Genomic DNA, 17790 nt, shown 5'->3' with positions numbered 1-17790 from the left:
AAAAGATGCCAGGCACAAAGGCCAAGTTTTAAAGGCCCACCACACTAGTGGTTGTGTTCGGATCACCAAACAAATACCACGCCAAAGAATAAGTCTTCGGCATTGTCCCCTTATACAGTAACTACCATATACTATCGAGACAAACCATGTTGGCTAGATTCAACGGGGTACAACATTAGGCCAGTCCCGCGTGACATAGTCACAATTATGGGCAAGGCCGAACCCAACCCTCAGAGTGGAAATCATACCGCTGCTGGAATAGCGAGTTGTGCCCATTTATCAAATTTTGATTTGGCAGCCAACTACCCGGACACCAACTGAGGAGTCCAAGTTACTTTATGGCATGATAGCCTGGTTCAGCCAGTCTCCGATCAGGCACCCGCGGTTCAACCACAACATGACATGCAGCTGCCTTTAAGCATTTGTCTTTACAGACTGACTTTGGCGCAGAATAGGACTGGCGACACGGAATCAGCTCATTTGCACAAGGCGGGAACACATAAGTAACCCCCCCCCAAAGGAGACAGTCCGGATACACTTCGGATCCACACACAACCTCTTCCTGTCCGGCCACGACAGGTTCCGCCAAAACACCTCTTTTCATAAGCATAAACCGTACTCATATGCATAGACATGTCACTCTACTACCATGCATTGACTTAAATAACACTTACCGGCTGTCATTCCTCATTGATGCCCTTTTTGTCATAAACGGCACCCGTACATCGTGTTATGCCCCACTATGCCAGGGGCTTCATAATACTCATAATATGGCAACAAAGTCCGGCCACCTTTTCGGATGCTCGGCACCCCGAACTTATAACACTATATGCATCAGCTCTGAATCATGTCTTGGGTCATTAGTTGGGTTTGCCCGGCTCCCATGTTTTGGTACCTTATGTTCTGCTCTATCGGCTAAGGTAGCGCTGGAAGAACTACTGCGGTTGTGTCCCGGATCTTCTGAACGAGCACCTCAGTAGAGAAAGCCGAAAACTGACTGTCATGATATGGCGAGAGCTGGTCAGCTGTTCGAGAGGTTGTAAAATCTTTAAAGATTTATTCCGCACAATGCCATAATAAATGCAGAGTGCGATGGATCGGTTTTCTGATCAGGCGCCGTTAGAGCCCCTAGTACGGTCTTCCGAATACCAGGGGCTGCGCCTACCATACTCGAATTCCTATGGCTAAGTGAGAGTGATAAAGCCCTATAGTCTGATTGCCTGGTTCGTGGTGAGGAACACCTCCTTAAAAGGACCCAACAATGGGATAAAGAGTGTTCAGGTATGTCCTGAACACCCCTGTACTTTTTACGTCAGGGCAGAAGCCGACGACTGGCCAACTCTCAGGATTTATATACACTAAATAGCCGCACATGAAGAACAAACATTCACATAAACATGCAATAAATAATAACAGTGCCATTATCCCGCATTACAAAGGACGGCATAACTGCCTTCAGGGAAATATAGTGTCTTTGGTACACTGATCCGCCACAAGGCAGGCTCCTTTCAGGACACCTTCATAGTATAACTCGGGCTTGCGATGCTCCTTACCCTCCGGTGGTCCATCAGTCATCAGCTTCTCAGCATCAAGCTTCCCCCAGTGCACCTTCGCATGGGCAAACGCCATGCGTGCACCCTCTATGCAAACCGATCGCTTAATGACATCGAGCCGAGGGCAAGCACCAACAATCTGCTTCACGAGTCCGAAGTAACTGCTTGGAATTGGCTCCGCCGGCCACAGCCGGACAACCAAGTCCTTCATGGCTAGTTCAGCCGCCTGGTGCAGTTCGACCAGCTGCTTCAGCTGATCGATAAAGGGCACCAGATAATTCGGCGCCAAATACTGCGACCAGAAATGCTTCTCCGCAGACTTCTTCTCCTCAGTCAGGTAGAATTGGGCAGCATCTGATATGCTGCGTGGCAGGTCTGCAAACGCCCCTGGAGAAACAAGAATTCAGCTTGTCGCAGAGTTCCTCTCATTACTATGTAAAAATGGCCTTGGGTACAAAAGGCCTTACCAGCCGCAACCTTCCATGCCTCCTGAATGTCCTTTAGAGCACCTCGGGCTTCTTCCCGAGCATCCTCTGTGGCTTGGAGAGCTTAGGCGAGTTCGGATTCTTTCCCTGCTAGACTCTGCTCCAAGGTCTCGCTTTTCTTCACGGCCTCCTGGAGCTCTCGCTCGGCTTCAATGACCCTGGCCTCGTGCTTCTCACGAAGAACCTGCTCGGCGGCGGCCTTATTGTCGGCTTCGGCCACAACCTTCTTCAGTGCCTCAATTTCGGCACTCGCTTCTAGAGCATACGATACAGATATTTTTATCAGGCACAACTTCTAATTCATGCTCAACTTAGCAAAAGGCTTCGACATACCTTGCTTGTCCTCCAACTGCTCCTTCATGCGGCCAAGTTCCTCTTCGGCCCGTTCTAGACTCTGCTTCAGTCCGGACACCTCCGCATTATGGGAGGCGGTCGTCTCTACAGACGCCTATTTTCAAACAAAGGGATACACGTCATTAACTGAGTCTCCTGCAAAGCAGAAACTTGATCCCCTATCCGGCTTTTTGTTTCTTTCACCGGACAGTGCATCAGTGGCTACTACTCATACTATGAAAATCTCCCAAAGGTTTCTAAAAACATACCTCAAAACCTTTTATAAGGCTAAGGCAGGATTCATTTAGTCCGCTCTCAGCGGACTGAATCCTTTCAATCACCACACCCATGAGGCACGATGTTCATCGACGATGGACGCGCTCTTTAGCGCTGTCAATAAGCCGCCCGACAACTCTGCTTGGACAAAGGTTGTTGGCGGAGTGGGCGAGCCTCCCCCCATCAAAGGTGGCTGCTCGCCCGATCCTGGAACTTTAAAGGTTTCCAGGACCGAGTCCAGTGGCGGGCCAAACCTAAGATCGCCCCCGCCATCGACACGCAGGGGAGCCGCTGCTCCCGTATATCCGACCCCAGAGATATGTCCTCCCTGGTCCGGACCCCGCTGAGACGACACCTCGGTATCGTGCCTAGGCTTCGGGGAAGGGGCCTTTGGAGGTGTCTCGCTCTCCACGGCATCTGAGCTCAGCGAATCCTCCGATGAGGATTGTCCAGCGTGGGACCTTGCCGGGCTGCACAAAGTATTGTGACAATTAAACTACTACATCCTAATGACCTCGGGCACGTAGGCGTGTTCGGATTTCGTATACTTACAACTTTACCAGGGGCCGGGCCCTGGGATCCCACTCCGGGCTGCTATTAGCAGCCGTGGTGGATGCCTCTGGAAGGGAACCTTTCCCCCTCTTTGGCGATTCGGCCTCCAGGGATGAGGAAGCCGTCCTTTTCTTCCCTCCCCCTGCAGGGGACTCGTCTTCTTCCTCGTCCTCTTCATCTTCGGAGGTGGGATGGTCGCTGGAGTCTTCGGATTTTGTGTCCGAAGCATCGCGACGACGGAGGGCGCTCCGGGTGGAGGCCTCTTTCTTCGGCGCCTCGTAAGGCGCTGGGACCAGCATCTTCGTTAGAAGAGGTCCGGCCGGTTCCTCCAGCTGCGGGGCTGGACAGTGTATCCGCTCCACCTTTTTCGTCCATTCCTGGGATTATTGTAGAAAGCATGATAAAAGCGTCTCCCTTAGGACATGCCATCTAAAACATGGATGGATAGAGCACATCAATGACTTACCGGACTTGCAGAGCGGCATAGTTGATACTCGCGGTCCTCGGTGGAGCCCGGCCATGGTTTGCCGGACTTGAAGAGCACCTTCCAGATGTCCTTGTGGGAGGAGCCATAGAGCTCCCGTAGGGTTTGGTGTTCGGCCGGGTCGTATTCCCACAAATTGCAGGCTTGACGCTGGCAAGGGAGAACCAGGCGAACCAACATCACCTGGACTACGTTGACGAGTTTGACATCCTTGTCGACCACGCTCTAAACGCGCGTTTGGAGCACCGACAGCTTGTCGGATGAGGACCAGTTCAGGCCCTTCTCGGGCCAGGACTTGAGCCGCAGTGGGGCTCCGGATCTGAACTCAGGAGTAGCGGCCCACTTTTTTCCGCGCGGTTTGGTGATATAAAACCACTACTGCTGCCACTCCTTGACGGAATCATTGAAGGCACCCGTCGGCCATACGACCTTGGGCATCTTGCTCACCATGGCGCCGCCACATTCGGCGTGCTCGCCATTCACCACCTTGGGCTTCACATTCAAGATCTTCAGCCATAAGCCGAAGTGGGGCGAAATACGGAGAAAAGCCTCACACATGACGATGAACGTTGAGATGTTAAGGAAAGAATTGGTGGACAGATCATGAAAATCAATCCCGTAATAATACATGACGCCGCGAACGAATGGGTGAAGGGGAAACCCGAGCCCACGGACAAAATGAGGGAGAAACACGACCCTCTCATGGGGCTCCGGAGTAGGGACGATCTGTCCCGCCGGCGGAAGACGGTGGCCGATTTTCTTGGCCAGGTACTCGGCCTCTCGGAGCTTTTTGATATCCCTCTCCCGGACGGTAGAGGCCATCCATTTGCTTCTTGCTCCAGATCCAGACATCTTCGGAGGACCTCTCTTCGGTGGAGAAGAAGAGTGCTTGAGCGCTAGGGCTCGAGTAAAGGGGAATGGACTAGCGGAAGGGAAAGGCGTGAGTAAAGAGGAAGAGACCTTATCTCTTTATAGAGGCGGTAAAAGCTTTTTCGCCTCCCCACTTGCCTGGTGGAACCCACTCGTTCCCCACTCGCTGCAATTAGCGGAGCGGTTGGGCTACCCGTGCTCGTATTGATGAAAGCCCAGCGATAAGGGGAGCACGATCGCTGCTTCGACGAGACCGCCTCGCAATATGTGCAGTGTTTGGTAGTAGAGACGGTTCGATAATGACTTGTCCATGGTGCTATGTCATGCTAACCAAAGATGTTAGTAGATTATGTTTATGGAATATTGTTCTCTTCATGATGGCGTGTGAAGATCATCTTGTGGATCCGGACACGATTCAAGTGTTCGAATTACTTTGGAGTATTCGGAGATGGAACCCGCCTTGCAATGCGGAAGACAAACTGCGCGCCGGACTCATCGTCATTGAAGCCTGGTTCAGGGGCTACTGAGGGAGTCCTGGATTAGGGGGCATCCGGACAGCCGGACTATATACTTGGGCCGGACTGTTGGACTGTTTGCATGGAAGACAAGCTTGGCGATCCGTATATTATATTTCCTTCTTTGTAACCGACTCTGTGTAAACCCTAGCTCCCTCCGGTGTCTATATAAACCGGAGGGTTTAGTCCTTAAGGACATAATCATAATCATCATAGGCTAGCTTCTAGGGTTTAGCCTCTACGATCTCGTGGTAGATCAACTCTTGTAATACTCATATCATCAATATCAATCAAGCAGGAAGTAGAGTTTTACCTCCATCAAGAGGGCCCGAACCTGGGTAAAACATAGTGTCCCCTGCCTCCTGTTACCATTAGCCCTAGACGCACAGATCGGGACCCCCTACCCGAGATCCGCTGATTTTGACACCGACACTAAGCACTTCTCCCGTGGCAAGAAACATCAATCTAGTAGGCTAAACCAAACTGATAATTCGAAGAGACTTGCAAAGATAACTCAATCATACATAAAAGAATTCAGAGAAGATTCAAATATTTCTCATAGATAAACTTGATCATAAACCCACAATTCATCGGATCTCGACAAACACACCGCAAAAAGAGTTTACATCGAATAGATCTCCATAAGAGAGGGGGAGAACATTGTATTGAGATCCAAAAAGAGAGAAGAAGCCGTCTAGCTAATAACTATGGACCTGAAGGTCTGTGGTAAACTACTCACAACTCATTGGAGGGGCTATGGTGTTGATGTAGAAGCCCTCCATGGTCGATTCCCCTCTGGCGGAGCGCCGGCGAAGGCTCCAAGATGGGATCTCGCGGTTACAGAAGGTTACGGCGGTGGAAATTGTTTTTCGTTGGCTTCCTGGATGTTTTCGGGGTACGTGGGTATATATAGGAGGAAGAAGTACGTCGGTGACCGCCTGTGGGGCACAGGAGACAGGGCGCGCCCTCCTATCTCCTGGCCGCCTCGATTGCTTCTTGACTTGCACTCCAAGTCCTCTGGATCACGTTCTTTCCAAAAATCACACTCCCGAAGGTTTCATTCCGTTTGGACTCCGTTTGATATTCCTTTTACTCGAAATACTGAAATAGGCAAAAAAACAGCAATACGGGCTGGGCCTCCGGTTAGTAGGTTAGTCCCAAAAATTATATAAATGTGTAAAATAAAGCCCATAAACATCCAAAAGGGGTAATATAATAGCATGGAACAATAAAAATTATAGATACGTTGGAGACGTATCAAGCATCCCCAAGCTTAATTCCTGCTCGTCCTCGAGTAGGTAAATGATAAAAAATAGAATTTTTGATGTGGAATGCTACCTAGCATAATTCTCAATGTAATTTTCTTTATTGTGGCATGAATGTTCAGATCCAAATGATTCAAAATAAAAGTTCATATTGATAAAAGAAATAGTAACACTTCAAGCATACTAATCAAAGCAATCATGTCTTCTCAAAAGAACATGGCTAAAGAAAGTCCATCCCTACAAAATCATATAGTTAGGCTATGCTTCATTTTCATCACACAAAAATGTTCCCAAATTCTACACCCCCGATGACAAGGCAAGCAATTGTTTCGTACTTAAATAATTTCAAACTTTTTCAACCTTCACGCAATACATGAGCGTGATCCATGGATATAGCACTATGGGTGGAATAGAATATGATGATGGAGATTGTGTGGAGAAAAAAAAGGAGAAAGTCTCACATTGATGAGGATAATCAACGGGCTATGGAGATGCCCATCAATTGATGTCAACATGAGGAGTAGGGATTTCCATGCAACGGATGCACTAGAGCTATAAATGAATGAAAGCTCAACAAAAGAAAACTAGTGGGTGTGCATCCAACTTGCTTGCTCACGAAGACCTAGGTCATTTGAGGAAGCCCATCATAGGAATATACAAGCCAAGTTATATAATGAAAAATTCCCACTAGTATATGAAAGTGACAACATATGAGACTCACTATATGAAAAACATGGTGCTACTTTGAAGCACAATATATGAGACTCGCTATATGAAGGACATGGTGCTACTTTGAAGCACAAGTGTGGAAAAAGAGATAGTAACATTGCCCCTTTTTATTTATTTTCTTTTTTTGTTTCTTTTTCTTTTTCTTTTTTTCCTTTTTTTGGCCTTTTTTTATTTTTCTTTTTTTTCTTTGGGACAATGCTCTAATAATGATGATCATCACACTTTTATTGATTACAATACATGAATTACAACTCGAAACTAGAACAAGATATGACTCTATATGAATGCCTCCGGCGGTATACCGGGATGGTGCAATGAATCAAGAGTGACATGTATGAAAAATTATGCACGGTGGCTTTACCACAAATACGATGTCAACTACATGATCATGCAATGGCAATATGACAAAAGTAATGTATGTCATGATGATGAACGGAGTGGTGGAAAGTTGCATAGCAATATATCTCAGAATGGCTATGGAAATGCCATAATAGGTAGGTATGGTGGCTTTTTTGAGGAAGATATAAGGAAGTTTATGTGTGATAGAACGTATCATATCACGGGGTTTGGATGCACCGGCGAAGTTTGCACCAACTCTCAAGGTGAGAAAGGGCAATGCACGGTATTGAAGAGGCTAGCAATGGTGGAAAGGTAAAAGTGCGTATAATCCATGGACTCAACATTAGTCAAAAGAACTCATATACTTATTGCAAAAATTTAGAAGTCATCAAAAATCAAGCACTATGCGCATGCTCCTAGAGGGATAGATTGGTAGGAAAAGACCATCGCTCGTCCCTGACCGCCACTCATAAGGATGCACAATCCAAATACACTTCATGTTTCAAATTTGTTACACAACTTTAACCATACGTGCATGCTACGGGACTTGCTAACTTCAACACAAGAATTCCTTAAATTCATAATCACCCAACTAGCATGACTTTAATATCACTACCTCCATATCTCAAAACAACTATCAAGTATCAAATTGATCATAGCATCCAATTCACTTCCTATGATAGTTTTTATTATACCCAACTTGGATGCCTACCATTCTAGGACCAATTTTATAACCATAGCAAATACCGTGCTGTTCTAAAAGACTCTCAAAATAATATAAGTGAAGCATGAGAGACTAGCAATTTCTACAAAATTAAGCCACCGCCGTGCTCTAAAAGATATAAGTGAAGCACTAGAGCAAAAACTATCAGGCTCAAAAGATATAAGTGAAGCACATAGAGTATTCTAATAAGTTCTAACCAAGTGGGATTCTCAAAAAAGGTGTGTACAGCAAGGATGATTGTGGAAAACTAAAAAGCAAAGACTAATATCATACACGATTCTCCAAGCAAAACACATATCATGTGGCGAATAAAAGTATAGCTCCAAGTAAAGTTACCAATGAACGAAGACGAAAGAGGGGACGCCTTCCCGGGGCATCCCCAAGCTTAGGCTCTTGGCTACTCTTGAATATCTTGGGCCATGGCCATCCCCAAGCTTAGGCTTTTGCCACTCCTTATTCCATAGTCCATCAAATCTTTACCCAAAACTTGAAAACTTCACAACACAAAACTCAACAGGAAATCTTATAAGCTCCGTTAGTGAAAGAAAACGAAACCACCACATAAGGTACTGTAATGAACTCATTATTTATTTATTTTGGTGTTAAACCTACTGTATTCCAACTTCTCTATGGTTTACAAACTATTTTACTAGCCATAGATGCATCAAAATAAGCAAACAACACACGAAAAACAGAATCTGTCAAAAACAGAACAGTCTGTAGCAATCTGTAACTAACGCAAACTTCTGGAACTCTAAAAATCCTACCAAAATAGGAAGTCCCGGAAAATTTGAATATTGTTCAGAAGCAAAAATAATCAACGCTAAATCACGTTTCTGTGATTTAACAAAACTAATTTCATTCGTGCAAAGTTTCTGTTTTTCAGGAGAATCAAATTAACGATCACCATAGGTTATCCTATAGGTTCTACTTGGCAAAAACACTAATTAAAACATTACAACACATCTAAACAGAAGGTAGATGCAAAATTTATTACTAAACAGAAACAGAAACAAAAAACACAAATAAAATTGGGTTGCCTCCCAACTAGCGCTATCATTTAATGCCCCTAGCGAGGCATAAAAGCGAAGATAGATCTAAGTAGTGCCATCTTTGGCACTCGATTCATAAGTAGCTCGCATGATAGATTCATAAGGTAATTTGACTTTCTTTTTGGAAAGTTCTCCATGCCTTTCTTTAATCGAAATTGGAATCTAATATTCCCTTCCTTCATATACATAATCGCACCAATCGTTCTAAGGAAAGGTCTACCAAGAATAATAGGACAAGAAAGATTGCAATCTATATCAAGAACGATAAAATCTACGGGCACCAAATTTCTATTTGCAACAATGAGAACATCATTGATCCTTCCCATTGGCTTTTTAATGGTGGAATCCGCAAGGTGCAAATTTAAAGAGCAATCATCAAGATCATGGAAACCTAGAATATCACATAAAGTTTTTGGAATCGTGGAAACACTAGCGCCCAAATCACACAAAGCAAAACACTCATGATCTTTAATTTTAATTTTTATAGTAGGTTCCCACTCATCATTAAGTTTTCTAGGTATAGAAACATCCAAATTAAGTTTTTCATCATAAGATTGCATCAAGGCATCAACGATATGTTTGGTAAAAGCTTTATTTTGACTATAAGCATGAGGAGAATTAACAACGGATTGTAACAAGGAAATACAACCTTCTAAAGAACAATTATCATAATCAAATTCCTTGAAATCCGAGATAGTGGGTTCAATGCTATTTAAAGTCATGACCTCTCCAATCCCACTTTTACCAAATTTAGCATCAAGATCTAAAAACTCCAAATTATTGGGATGCCTTCTAACTAAAGTTGACTCATCTCCAGTCCCATTATTAAGATTCATATTGCAAAACAAAGATCTAATAGGAGACACATCAATAACTTTAAGATCTTCATCATTATTTTCATTGAAACTAGAAGAACACGCCTTTACAAAGCAATCTTTCTTAGCACGCAATCTAGCGGTTCTTTCCTTGCACTCATCAATGGAAATTCTCATGGCTTTGAGAGACTCATTGATATCATGCTTAGGAGGAGTATATCTAAGTTTAAGAGAATCAACATCAAGCGAAAATCTATCAAAGTTCCTAGCCAAATTATCAACTTTGAGCAATTTTACTTCAAGCAAAGCATTAAAATTCTTTTGAGAAATCATAAATTCTTTCACACTATTCTCAAAATCAGAGGGCATCTTATTAAAACTACCATAGGAATTATTGTAGGAATTTCCATAATTATTAGAGGAATTACTAGGGAACGGTCTAGAATTAAAGTTTCCTCTATAAGCATTGTTTCCAAAACTATTCCTACCAACAAAATTCACATCCATAGATTCATTATTATTCTCAATCAAAGTAGACAAAGGCATATCATTGGGATCAAGAGGAGTATTTTTAGTAGCAAACAACTTCATAAGTTCATCCATCTTTCCACTCAAAACATTGATTTCTTCTATAGCATGCACTTTTTTACTAGAAGATCTTTCGGTGTGCCATTGAGAATAATTAGCCATAATATTATCAAGAAGTCTTGTAGCATCTCCTAACGTGATTTCCATAAATGTGCCTCCCGCGGCCGAACCTAAAACATTTCTAGAAGCAAAGTTCACACCGACATAAATTTTTGTATGATCATCCATAAATTCAAACCATGAGTAGGGCAATTGTGAATCATCAATTTCATTCTTTCCCAAGATTGGGCAACATGCTCATGATCAAGTTGTTTAAAATTCATAATCTCGTTCCTAAGAGTGATGATCTTAGCGGGAGGAAAATATTTAGAGATAAAAGCATCTTTGCACTTGTTCCAAGAATCAATACTATTTTTAGGCAAAGACGAAAACCAAACTTTAGCACGATCTCTAAGTGAAAATGGAAATAACTTCAATTTAACAACATTGTTATCCGTATCTTTCTTCTTTTGCATATCACACAAATCAACAAAGTTGTTTAGATGAGTAGCGGCATCTTCGCTAGGAAGGCCGGCGAATTGATCTTTCATAACAAGATTCAGCAAAGCAGTATTGATTTCACAAGACTCAACATCATTAAGAGGAGCAATCGGAGTACTAAGGAAATCATTATTATTGGTATTGGAGAAATCACACAATTTGGTATTATCTTGCGCCATGGCAACAAGTAATCCAACACACAAGCAAAATGAAAAAAGCAAGCGAAAGAGAGAGGAGAAGATTGGGAAAGAGAGGGCGAATAAAACGGCAAGGGTGAAGTGGGGGAGAGGAAAACTAGAGGCAAATGGAAAATAATGTAAATGCGAGGGAGATGAGTTTGTGATAGGTACTTGGTATGTCTTGACTTGAGCGAAGACCTCCCCGGCAACGGCGCCAGAAATCCTTCTTGCTACGTCTTGAGCTTGCATTGGTTTTCCTTGAATAGGAAAAGGTGATGCAGCAATAGTAGTGTAAGTATTTCCCTCGGTTTTTGAGAACCAAGCTATCAATCCAGTAGGAGGCTCCTCAAAAGTCCCACGCACCTACACAAACAAACAAAGAACTCGCAACCAACGCAATAAAGGGTTTGTCAATCCCTTCACGGCCACTTGCGAAACTGAGATCTGATAGAGATAGTATGATAAGATAAATATATTTTTGGTATTTTATAATATAGATGCAAAAAGTAAAGATGCAAATAAAAATAGATTGAAAGCTTATATGATAAAAGATAAACCCGGGGGCCATAGGTTTCACTAGAGGCTTCTCTCAAGATAGCATAAGTATTACGGTGGGTGAACAAATTACTATCGAGCAATTGATAGAAAAGCGAATAATTATGAGATTATCTAGGCATGATCATGTATATAGGAATCACGTCCGTGACAAGTAGACCGACTCCTGCCTACATCTACTACTATTGCTCCACACATCGACCCGTATCCAGCATGCATCTAGAGTATTAAGTTAATAAGAACAGAGTAATGCATTAAGAAAGATGACATGATGTAGAGGGATAAACTCAAGCAATATGATATAAACCCCCTCTTTTTATCCTCAATGGCAACAATACAATACGTGCCTTGCAACCCCTGCTGTCACTGGGTAAGGACACTGCAAGATTGAACCCAAAGCTAAGCACTTCTCCCATGGCAAGAAACATCAATCTAGTAGGCCAAACCAAACTGATAATTCAAAGAGATTTGCAAAGATAACTCAATCATACATAAAAGAATTCAGAGAAGATTCAAATATTTCTCATAGATGAACTTGATCATAAACCCACAATTCATCGGATCTCGACAAATACACTGCAAAAAGAGTTTACATGGAATAGATCTCCATAAGAGAGGGGGAGAACTTTGTATTGAGATCCAAAAAGAGAGAAGAAGCCATCTAGCTAATAACTATGGACCCGAAAGTCTATGGTAAACTACTCACAACTCATCGGAGGGGCTATGGTGTTGATGTAGAAGCCCTCCGTGGTCGATTCCCCCTCCGGCGGAGCGCCGGCAAAGGCTCCAAGATGGGATCTTGCGGATACAGAAGGTTACGGCGGTGGAAATTGTTTTTCATTGGCTTCCTGGATGTTTTCGGGGTACGTGGGTATATAGGAGGGAGAAGTACATCGGTGGCCGCCTGTGGGGCCCAGGAGATAGGGTGCACCTAGAGTGGGTGGGTGCCCTCCTATCTCCTGGCCGCCTTGATTGCTTCTTGACTTGCACTCCAAATCCTCTGGATCACATTCGTTCCAAAAATCACGCTCCCGAAAGTTTCATTCCGTTTGGACTCCGTTTGATATTCCTTTTCTTCGAAATACTGAAATAGGCAAAAAAAACAGCAATACGGGCTGGGCCTCTGGTTACTAGGTTAGTCCTGATATAAATGTGTAAAATAAAGCCCATAAACATCCAAAAGGGGTAATATAATAGCATGGAACAATATAAAATTATAGATACATTGGAGACGTATCAGCTAATATTTTAAATAGGGGCAGATGTGTAACTTCCCTCAGACGTGACACAACCGCCCTACCTGTCAGCCCCGTTCATACGCCATGGGCGCCAACCGTGGGCGGCAAAACACCCTCTCCTCGCCCAAAATAGTTACTCGCAAATATTTGGGAGATGTGAGATTACCGTCCTATCCCCAACCGACGCGATATCCGAAATGTTAAACGGGGGAAAAGTTCGTAACTTTCCCACATTTCAAAGAAGCACGTCGCAAAGTTTGAGATCCCCCCTCCCCTCCATTTCCCCATTCATACACTATCGGCGGCACAACAACCTCCCCACTGCGGCTAGCCTCCTCTGTCCGCCACCCCATCCTCCACCTTGTCGGAGCCGCTACCCCTACCCTGTCGTCCACTGCAAGAGATGGACGTCTCTCATCCACGGCGCTGGACCAGGATTCTTTCATCGCGTCCTCTCGCTTCATCGGTGTCATCGTCCACCTTGTCGTTGCCGCTCCTATGACCTCCTCGTCCACGGCAACAGGATTTATCCCACGACCCGGCCGTCTGCCATCTAAAGTCTTCTTCCCCGCCGCTGATAGCCATCGCACCCGCAGCACCCTCAACGTATGAGCAGAGGCCTACACGGTGTCGCAAGAGAGGTGGTACTCTTCCATATGTGCTTAAGTTATTGATCTCACCCGGAAAATATATCGTAATTTGTTTATTGTACTTCTCTTGTCCGTACCAAATCGTAGTGGCTAGTTGAAAGCAAGCATTGTTTGCGAAGTAGCTTTGTCCGGTTTGCACCTTCAGATCCGCCATGGCACGGGCACTATACTCGTAAAGCTTATTGTTTCCCCCTTTATATTCACTACCATCATCATAGGTGCTTCGGGTCGTGCTAGCACTGCTACTCAAGACCTCAACACAAAGCTTACGTGTTGAAATACGAATCTCATATGATGCTCATATCACTAAAACAGAGAACATTTAATTGGTCACCTAATGTTCCTATATTCATTTTGAAAATCATGTGTGCCACCCACTGGTCCAGCTAGTTCCACTTTCTTGATTTTTCTCTTGATGCTTAGGATTTTCCCCTTTTATCTACTCTACTATGATATGCGTAGGTGCTTTCTATCGTACTAGCATTACTCCACCCTTCAAGCTAAACAACACAACTCTCAGAATTCGAAAGCTTAGTTGTTCAAATATGATTGTCATATGATACTGATATTAGTTAACAACACATTTAATTGGTTAGCTAAAGGTCCCACTTGAGTTTCCAAATGCATGTCGCGACATATAGAGAGACATCATAATTGCATTTCTTTGTCACTTGTTGACTGTACTTTCTTGTCCATACCAAATCTTAGTTGTTATTTCAAAGCAAACATCGGTTGCTAACTACCCTTTGCGCCGTTTGCAGCTTCATATCTGCCATCCCACTGCCACGGTCAACACTGTACTCATCATGCTTATGATTTCCCCATTTTATGATGACCACAATCAGCCTACGTGGTTCATGTCGTAATAGCACTGCTCCACCCATCGAGCTAAACAAGCTTAGTTGTACAAATTCATATATGATATTATGCTGATATTATAAAACTGAGAGATGTTTAATTGGTTAGCTAAATGTTCCTACTTTAGTTTCGAAATGCATGTGAGCCACATATGGAGAGACCGGAAAGAATAGTATTTATCTGTGCGCTCTGGTTCATCATGGGTGGCCAACCGACATTGTATTGAAAGACTTGTAATATCTTCAATCTGCTTGCTCTTATGCTCTTCTTTAAGATGATCCTCTTCTCTTGTGGTCGACTGCTCAGGTCGAGTTGTTCTCCCTTAGTATATTTTGAATATGTCCGGTCAGGTCGACTTGTTCTTCTTTACTATATGTTGAAGCTGTCATCTGCAAAGTGTCATCACTTCTGGAGCTCTCATATTTTGAGTAGTAGGCCACATTATATTAATGCACACACCAAATTACGGCATGCATGGCATCTCTTAAAAGAATTGCAGAGATAGCACAAAGGGGTTTACAGGGAGGCAGTATTGGATTAGAATCACTTCTGCATTACAAAGAAAATCTCACTTGGTTTTATGTTTTCATGCATGTCAGATATTGAACATTATCAAAATGAATATGAGAATGGGTGCACGAGAGGAATATTGCGGAACAATCCACTGGCTAACAAACTTGGCATGGTGGAGGATGGCCTATCTTATTCACCCATCAAGGTGCTTGCTCTAACTTGGCAAGGTTGTATTGGTCGCACATATTTTGCATCTGACCTCTTGCATTACTTCTACTTTGTTACACCATCTTCTTAGTTTAAGCATCATATATGAGTATATGCCATACCTATCCATTTTATGTACCTATTCCATGTGTCATCACACTATGTTTTTCCAGTGAAATGTTGTTCTTTCGTAATAGATGTCCAAAAGGAAGAGGGTGAGTGCAGATCCTCAAGGAGTACAAACTAGGTATTTGGAAAAGCTAGTGATACTTGTTAAATCAGATAGATCAGCAGCCACAGAAAACACAGGCCCAACTGTACCACACTTTACCCCTACTCCATTGGCCAAACCCCTATTAGAACTGCTGAGAGCCCAGCGTCAGGTACTGTCTATGATATCAATTCAAATTTGAAGTCCTAAATTTCTGCATGTGCCTTACCTTCTCTCTTGTATGAAAACTAATTTTAGGTGAATCTCCTTGCTCAAAGGATCATACGATCTCACAACAATACTGGGCTCTACATTGCTCTTGTCAGTACCTCTCTCCCTTTTGCCTTGTAACGCTGTACTTAATTAATTGCTATTTGATTATGTATCATCAGTCTGCACCTGAGCTTCATTATCCTCTGTTTCTTCCAATATTATTTTAGCTATATTTACTCTTTGCAAAATGTAGAATAATGGCAACGCTTATAAAGAATTTTCTTTGGGGAATTTATTGAATTATCCTTCCATCAACATGGAGAAGGGCTTTGTCCAGCCCAAGTTAACATGTAATGTAAGTTCATCCTTCTCAAGCCTCCAAACTTTGTTCTGGTATAGATTTGGATAGGCATCATTTCCTCCACTGCTGTTTGCTTTGCTGTTTACATCTGATTGGATGTTTGCAACAACTACCAGTTTCAAATTGTAGTTGTAAAAACATGTTCATTATGCAGAACAGATCCATTTATTTGCTTATATAATTGTGAAACATGTTACGTGTCTCCTTGTTTCTCTTTCAGAGTCGTATCTCTTATGCCAGGCAGAACTTTAGGGAAGATAGTGAGCCAAGCCATCTTGAGGACAGCGAGATGGCCCCAAGGTCCTCTCTTGATGAAGACAGTGAGTTGAAGCTACTCACTAGAAGGTGTGAGACAACCTCTGTGCAGTCGCTGCCTCAATCAGTTCGACTTCTTCAGTCTCAACTTAAAGCGGAAAGGCTTGCTTCAGCTCAACTCCGACTTGAAGTCAAAGATGCAATGAAGATGTCACAGGACTGCCTCGCGCACCATCATGCCATACATCTATGGGTGATGCATCTATCGTTGACACAACTGAGGTCTACTCAGCTTCTTCAGCTGTTTGGGGGGCCCGACCTGGCCAGGTCAAGTGCCTTCTGAAGTGCTCTCAGTTTTGTATATTGTTTTGACGGCGCGTTTATTTGCACTGGTGGCGAACTTTGATGCCCAGTGGATGTAATATGTGTAATAGTCGTGATAGCCTAGGGTAAGTTGCTTGCTTATTTATTTCCTTGTTGTCTTGATTATTTGTTTGCTTGTAGTCAGTGCAGTTCTTTTTCCGCAGTTCGCTAGTGGCTGCAATAACCTATTTTTTAAAACTAGGCCAAAATAACCATGGGCTACATATTTACTGTAGTGACACTGGGCCTCCTACGGGTCGTAGAAACAATGGGCCTTCTACGGGTCGTATCATCAATGGGCCTTATACGGGCCGTATGATCGATTGGCCAAACATGGGCCAATAACAGACTGCATCATGGTCGTAAACGGGCTAGAGTTGGAATCATCCGTTCATCAGCCGACCATAATGGGCCATCATTAATAGGCCATATTTGATGATGCTATGAAAATGGCCCAACGTATTAATGGCCAACAAACGGGCTGACTGTAACCACAGGCTGAATTTGGCCCACAAGCAGAAAATGACAGTAACGGGTCGTAAGTAACCGAATGTTAGAAACGAGCCCATGAATAAATGGGCCCTGAGAAGGCCAAAAGATAACATGGGCTGCAAACGGCCCAATGGATTAATGGGCTGTTAATTGCTATAAAGTGATACACTGTTCATTACGGGCCAGTTTCACCACGGGCCTTTAATGGGCCAACATTTACAAAGGGCCTCATATGGGCCGAAAGATGTCATGGGCCATACATGGTCCGGAACTTAAAATGGGCTGGAATCATATTGGACGGTCCAGATGATGCTACTGGGCCTAATTTGGATTAGTCGTAACGGGCCCTGGGTTAGCGGGCTGTAAATGGGCGATATGCAAACATGCCAGGCTTTCCGTGGGCCGGCCCGCCACCTTTTGACCAAGTGAAACGGGCCGGCCTTTTCATAGGAATGGGCCTCTGTTGGGCCGAGCCACGTGTTGACATATCATAGGCGCCTTCGGTCCAATGAGTGGATGACATCTGTCCCAACGGTGAGCAGACACGTGTTTCCTCCAGCCATTGATGATTTTAC

Source organism: Triticum dicoccoides, chromosome 6B (genome assembly GCF_002162155.2).
Source record: "Triticum dicoccoides isolate Atlit2015 ecotype Zavitan chromosome 6B, WEW_v2.0, whole genome shotgun sequence".
In the NCBI taxonomy this organism is placed as follows: Eukaryota; Viridiplantae; Streptophyta; class Magnoliopsida; order Poales; family Poaceae; genus Triticum; species Triticum dicoccoides.
Note: the sequence above shows the minus strand (reverse complement) of the source record.